Below are 7,901 nucleotides of genomic sequence, written 5' to 3'. Positions count from 1 at the left end.
GCCATAAACACACGTGCGCGCGGCGGTGATGACACTATGGATTGTGGGAAAACAACCCAAGGAAAGTCTTGACATATGTTGCGGCGGAAATGAACGGATAAGAAGCCTCGACGCAAATGACTCGGCGCAAACGACACGACACCAATACAGTATGTTTTTTTTTATGTTTGTGTGTTGTCTACATCACTTGTATCACTAAATCAGAATAATAAACAGGCCATTATAATTTTTTGCACTGTTGCTAGCCGAAATCTAAAATCTGCAATGATATGGTAGAGTTGGCTCTATATATAAGAATATAGTGTATAGTTATTCATGCTGTTACCTGTAGAATCTTCTTTAGGAAGGCCACTCTGGGGCAACAATTAATTACTCTTAATCCAATTTTGCATTAATTTATTAAATGTTTTAAGGCGAGGAGGGACAATTACGCTCTAGTTGTGTATTTATTTCAATATCGTCGGATTGGGCACTGCTATTTAAAGTAGGGTTTAGTATGCGAGAGAGATATGAATTTCTCTCTATGTTGAAAGTGGAAACTGTTTTTCAAGTTGATTTAGACACGATGTTTGGAAAATATGATTAGTAAGTAACTTATTTACAGAATCCCATGTATTCCTTATGGGAAAGCAACTTCATCTTCAAGTTATGGCTAATCAAATTGGAGTTTCGACTTTTCCTACTACTATGACATAGTTCAACGTGTCCTTTTTCCGTCCATGTACTTTTCTACGTCATTGGATGTTTGATATTCCCGAGTGAACGAATAAAATAATGGTCCCATAAACCTAATGCATTTCTCCTTGCCTCATACGGCCATCCTCACAGTGTTGCCAAACCTAATGTACATAAAAGAGCTAAAGTTGACTTTCAAGGAGCTAGATTAACGAAGGCTGCATAAAGTGCCTCCTAGGATAATTTTAGGTGTCAGAGGGATGGGGCGCTGCTATTACCGTTAGCTTTAAAGTGACGGCAATTTATTCTTAGTTTTCACCGCCTAAATTTTTCGGCATCGCCCATATCAATAATCCAATGATATTCATATGAAATCGAAAATAAAGGATTCCTGGATAATAATATTGTCGTCTTCAGCTTAGCCACAGCGCTATATATAAAAATACCTGGGAAGGAAAGAGGTGGCGGGTGACGCAGCCTATATATGAATATCACGTCACGTGCAAAATGTACACTCATGGCAAAAGTTGGTATTTATGGGCCGGAGCCAGTGGTGGCATCATGGTGGGGCAGAGGGCGGGTGCCACAGTTCACAGTCAAACGAGTGCACGAAAGAGCCAGATCTGGCTCCAAAAGAGCGACGTTGGCTACGGTGATCGGCAGCTGCTACAGCCAGAAAGACCTAGGGGAAATGGTCCCTCCTCGCCTTAAGGTCACATTTCAAAATGTGTGGCTTATCTTAGCTGAATTCATGCCGGCTCCTGAGGAAAACAGGTTCACGGTTGAATTATTTTTAGTTCTGTCTATCCCTGATTAACATTATAGTTCGGCCACTCTATCTTTCGGTCCCCATTTCACAAAGCAGAACGGTTATGTTGTCAAAATCATGTTTCCCTACTTGCCGTTTAGGGGAGGAAGGATTCTAAGGTTGCCGCTTTCTGCACAAAGAGGCGTGTAGCGATAGGCTTAATCATCTGTTGGGCGGCAAGTTTCTTTGTAGGTAAACGCGGCAACAGCGGGGTCACTGGCGACGGGAGTTAGCTTGGCTCGACTTTAACATCGTAATAAAAACATTTGTCCTACCAAAGAAATTAATGTAAAATATTATTTTATAAATTATTTATTTAATAACTAAAAGGTTGTTAGGTCCAGCTTATGAAGAGTAAAGCCCAATATTACTTTTATGCGTATCATTATTGGTAGTAGTGGTATGCATAAATTTTCACAGACACTCTTAAGGCAAAGCTGTATATTCAGAATCAAATCCTTACCTTCATGTAAGTAAAGAAATAAGTCAACTTCGTATTATACAGCAGCAACAAGTATTTTGCTTACTAAATTTTGGACTTGGTTAGTCTTTCGGAGGGGTCCGGATCCCCTGCACCCCCATAAATACTTCCTTGTATGGTGGAATAAGCATGTGTACAGTGGTACTTGGAGACACAGTGTACAGTGGTTCGGATCCTACTAAAAAACTGTACGTCCTGGGACCAAGTAACCTATCCAGAGCTGCAACCACGAATTTTTGTTTGAGGGGGGTACAAGTACCAGGTAAACGTACCAATAATAATAGTGATGATGATGATGATGATGATAATGACATTATTATTATTATTATTATTATTACTAGTGGTAGTAGTAGTAGTACTAGTAGGTGCTTGGAACAAACGATTCGAAATATTTTTTTAACACGTTGAATTTCACATGGAAAACAAACACACCAACTGTATTTTTGAATGGCAGGAAAAGTATGATAAATGCATTCCGAAGATATGTTTTACACATATGCAACATGGAACGACATAGAATAAGAAAATATATATATATATGCAACATGCCAACACTAAATTTTCTACGTATTCAAAGTTTATTCAATACATATGTACAACACATATTATTTAAATACATTACAGAAGACAATTCTTAGATCCAATTTTTGCAACTGAAAACAATATTGATTTAATAGGGCGCAAATAATTTCACGGGCGCCAAGGCATTCTCTGCTTCGCAACTGTTTTTCGTTTAGGTCATTCGGCGCACATGGCCGACTCCCGCCGCCCCTAAGCTACGGCTCTGAACTTGATGAGACAGAAAATCAGGCATTACGAGCGAAGCGAGCAATAAAATTTTCCGAAATGTATTTTTATTTGCATAAAATTTGAAATCGAGGGGGGGCAATTGCTCCTATATGCCCCGCTGCTGGTGCACTTGGCCGTCAACGTTTGCCTCCACTTGCTCCCACTAGAATTGACTTCCGTCGAAGGTTGGGGGCATTGCCCCCTGCCCCCCTGTGGTTCCGCCACTGAGCCTATCCGAGCATAATAAGAACTTAAACTCTGAAGTTTTGATTTAAAATGCAAATCAATGCGTTTGGTTTTATTGCGCTTCAACAAGAGTGCATAGAGATCCGTGTCAATCGTGTGATTGTGTGATTGCGTGTACTTGGTGATGTTGTGAAGCACGTGCCCTGTTACTGTTGGCGCAAGCGCAACAGCCACGCTACATTTCGAGTATTCACTTCATTATACTCGATATTTGCCAGTCCAGCTCATAGATGTCACTAGGAGAGACTCAGAAACGAACGAATATATTTAGTACGAGGGTCATTCGGAAAGTAAGGAACGTTTCGCCATACAAAGATATTTATTGCAGAAACAGAATATACATGTTTTCCACAAACTTTTACACACTACTTCACATAGTCGCCTTTGACATTGCAGCAATCGTCGAACCTCGACACCAGTTTCACTATCCCTTCCTCGTAACATTTTGCCGCCTTGCGATTCAACCAGTCCATGCCATCATCCTGTAGTTCCTCATCATCTGCAAGACAATCCAGACTTTATCTAGGGAGGAGAGAAGTGATATAACGGATGGGAACATCAGGGCCCTGCAATCCTGTTTACACGCAGTTTGGATTCCCGGTATTAATGATTTCGGATAAAATTTTTCTAGCAATCTCCCTATATGGAGCGGCCTTGGGGTTCACCCATCCTCTTATAAGTGGGTGGATGCAATCTCGATGTTTAGAGCGTGGTGCTGATCACATCACATCAACTAATGGCCTAGATTATCAATGCATGTGGCAATATCTTCCTATCTTACGAGCAAACTATTAATGAAATGAAAGGGATTTTCTACCATGAAACATGCATTACATGTTTCTGATTTTCTCAGAAAATTATCTGCCACTGTTGAAGTTTTTTAGACAACGGTATTCTGAAACCACTGCGTCAAGGAAACAACAGGCAACTTGGTGACTTGACACCACTACCATACACAATCATTGACAGATTGTCATTCTGTGTGTATAATCCCTGTTCAACTACCATATTTGTTTTCCAAAAAATTGAAATTTTGAACCTGTAAATTGTCAGGGACACATGAAAGCCAGTAATCTCTTGCAAGACTAGTGGTTCGGTCAATGCTTAAATTCTAAGTCCTGATTACCTTGTCGTGAACCAAACATTCTAATTTTTTTTTTGTCTAATGAGTGTGGGTAAAACAAAGAGTTAAATGAAGTTAGTATCCCCACCTTTTGACCCAGATTTATAAGAAATATAGAAGAAAATACCAACATTTCTTTACAGTGACGTAATATAACCTAAATGTGTGATTGAGTTAGTGTTTTAAATTCACTTTATGCACAGTAAGGCTAATTGCGACTGGATTTACAGTTTAAGGTGGAATCCGAACCACTATGTGCCTCCACCGGTATCGAACCCTGAATGTGTGGACCTATTTTGAATGCATGTATGACCAAGCTTCATAGATGACTCTGTCATTGAATTTAGTAAATATTGTGTAGTGAGCTCAAATTTTTACTCTTTTCCTAAAGTATATACAACACTTACGTAAATTTAAATATCCTAAAATAGAACAATTGGTTAAATAAGTACTTTATTCAATTATTTATATTAGTGGGTTTCAATTTCATTAATTCTCGAAAGATAAATGTATTTCCTGTGCTTTAAATTTCATTTATAACGCCATGAAGCCTTTTTCCATGATATGAACAACTCAATATGCTGACCAAGGCAGAAATTTATTTTATTATAAAACATAAACTAAACGTAACGTTTCAACCTTCTAGCAAGGTCTTCTTCAGACTCTGCACCAAGTACAAATGTAACAAGGTACAAAACAGGACGATATATATACACAAACATTACTCCCCTCCAGACGATTAGAAAGTTGTTCTAAAACATTCTAGCAGGTGGCTTTCCCTTGTCAACTGTCTGGAGGGGAGTATTTTTGTGTATATATCGTCCTGTTTTGTACCTTGTTACATTTGTACTTGGTACAGAGTCTGAAGAAGACCTTGCTAGAAGGTTGAAACGTTACGTTTAGTTTATGTTTTATAATAAAATAAATTTCTGCCTTGGTCAGCATATTGAGTTTTTATTTAAATTTCATTTTGAATTCCGTGTTTAAAAATTACGGTGTTAATACTTTCACTCATCCATATTTCAGAACCAAAGTTTAAAATATTGATCCAAATATGAAGGACAGGGACATGGGAGTTAGTTGTTCATGTTTGATAAACAAGAGGGGTTTCCTCTGTGCCTATTTTTAACAATTAACTTCACACTATCAAATCAGCTAATCACTGATTTGGATAAAAATAAAAATGACTATAATCTGTTCCGGCTATCTCTAGAGCAAGACTGCGCATAGCGGCAGAGTAAAAGGGGGGGGGGGATCGAGTGGGCAGGTTGAAGCAGTACACGCTGCTACGAAGGCTAGTAACTGCAGTCGCTTCCCCCCCCCCCACGCAATCCCGTTCATTGGTGGAGCCGTCTCGGGTCACTACTTGTGCAGACTTTCGGGAGACTACTACACGAAATTTTTAGAACGCATTAAAAACAGTTAGAAATTTCCGAAAATCCAACCACATTTAATTTTTTTATGATAATATTCCGCTTGAGGACTTGTCACATTGCAGTACATTTCCGGTTAGCGACACTCTGACATTAATACCATTTCAGGCTGGAAAATTGATAACAATCTGTCATTTGGTTCTATGGCTGTGGTGCATTTTCCTTCACGACCACACCTGTCCTATTCTATGCACGCTATGCATACAAGCACATCCGTTTGTTGTTTCATTTCTTCACGTGTCTGCCCATCTTTTCTCTCTCTTTGAACAGTCACAAGCAGAGGTGGTCATTTTCATTCAACTTCCCTCACCCTCACCCTCACGGCTCGATCTCGCCCTCACGACTCCACTTGGCCCTTACCCTCACACGCCCTCACAAGTCTTCGGAGGGTGAGGGTGATTTCTGCCCTCATGAGGGTCGCCCTACGCAGGGTGACCACCTCTGGTCACAAGTTTTTATCAAGGTGCGCTACGATGCCAGTGGTTCAGGGTTGGAATCCTGGCCGGGCCATAGGCGTTCCCGTGTGAGTGTCCCTTCATCAATATCATCGTATCACCACTCATCCTTATCTTCGCGATTAGTAAAAAGTGGCAGAAGAGCAAGGTCGCGCATGGCGGCACAAAAGGAGTGGTGGAATCGAGTGGTCAGAGCGAAGCAGTACACGCCACTGGGAAGGCTGGTAACTGCACTCACTCTCTCTCCCCTCCACGCACACGTAATCCCGTTTCTCTTACGTGTTCATTGGTGTAGCCGACTCGCGTCACTACTTGCGCAGAGACTTGTTTTGGTTCGCCTGCTCCAGAAATAGATGGGACAGAGTGTATTTCAAGTCTGCTTTATTCTCCGATGAATTAATAGGGACTGCACTTACAGTTTAAATGGGACTCGAACCACAGTGTCTCCACCACGCATCGAATCCGAACCTCTTGATTACAAGGCTTGAGTTGGTGTTTTAAGTCCACTTTGTGCACAGTAAGGCTAACCGGGACTAGACCTACAGTTTAAAGTGGAATCCGAGCCACTATGTGCTTCCACCGGGTATCGAACCCGGGACCCCTTGATTACAAGGCGACGACGCTACCACTGCGCCATCGGGGAGGCATTTGATTACAAGGCGACTGAATTATCAGTATGCCATCGAGGAGATCCAATTATATTAACTAAATTGAAGCTAATTTGAAATATGTCACTGTTGAAAGCCACAGGGTAGCATAAAATACATTTTCTCCCAGTTCTCCTGTTCACCGTGTCCCTAAAGGTACTATATAACTTTGATGTCACACAGCATCAGGTATTGAATAAGATGGTGCACCTCCACACTTGGCTTTAGACGTGAGAGATGTCCTGGACAGGACATTTCCAGCACGTTGGATTGGAAGAGATGGTCCAATTGCCTGGCCTCCTAGATCCCCTGACCTTCTTTTTGTGGAGTTATGTCAAAGACACAGTGTACAGCACTCCTGTCATTGATCTTGATGATTTGAAGGCCAGGATAAGGCTGCCATTGTCACAATTGCAGGGATGTACTGAATAGGGTATAGACAAAGTTGAAATTTCGATTAGATGTCGTACGCGCCGCCAGAGGTGCGTATGTTGAATTGGACTAATACACAATAAAACGTCATGTGTTGGTAAATCAAATGAGTCATGGTATGTTTCTCTATGTCAATTACAAGCTGTGATGTATGACATCTAAGTTGTAAAGTACATTTAGGAACACCCTGTACATACAAAACGTAGCTCATACTTTATGGTATCCCAAACTCTCAATCATTGTATGTGCTTACCCATAGGACATGTGCACTGCATCAGAAATTTCCTGTGGTGGTTGTCGTCGGTCAGCGACGTTGATGGCCTGCCACTCCTTGTTATGTCCACACTTTCGGTTTTTAAGTCTGAGCTAAGTCTGTGCTTCGTGGCATGAGATTCGAGGACCTACAGGGGTTAAAAGAGCTTTGAAAATGTGAGGTAAGGAGTGTTCTGTGGAATTTTTCCAAACTGATTTTGAGGGCTGGATAAAACGCTGTCACAAATGCATCGAACCTGATGGTAACTGTGTGTAAGGGTAACTCTGAGTAGAGGACACTACAGACAAACTATATGTATGTTCATTGTTTCAATCTTTCCATTAGACAAATTATACCTCAACAGGCAAAACTTTTTGATAACCCCTCGTACATGGGAAACATCTCATAATGAGGAATAAGTTTCATTTCTCACATGTGTGACAACTCGTTGAGGTTCTATCATTAGCATGACGGCAACAGTTACTGCACCCTAGTTCCTCCTAGTAAGGTCCTGTAAAAATAACTTTCCCAAGTGCTTCGGGCGATGAGCATTTTATAA

The sequence above is a fragment of the Lepisma saccharinum genome, chromosome 27, assembly GCF_977018435.1.
Source record: "Lepisma saccharinum chromosome 27, izLepSacc3.1, whole genome shotgun sequence".
Taxonomy (NCBI): Eukaryota; Metazoa; Arthropoda; class Insecta; order Zygentoma; family Lepismatidae; genus Lepisma; species Lepisma saccharinum.
Note: the sequence above shows the minus strand (reverse complement) of the source record.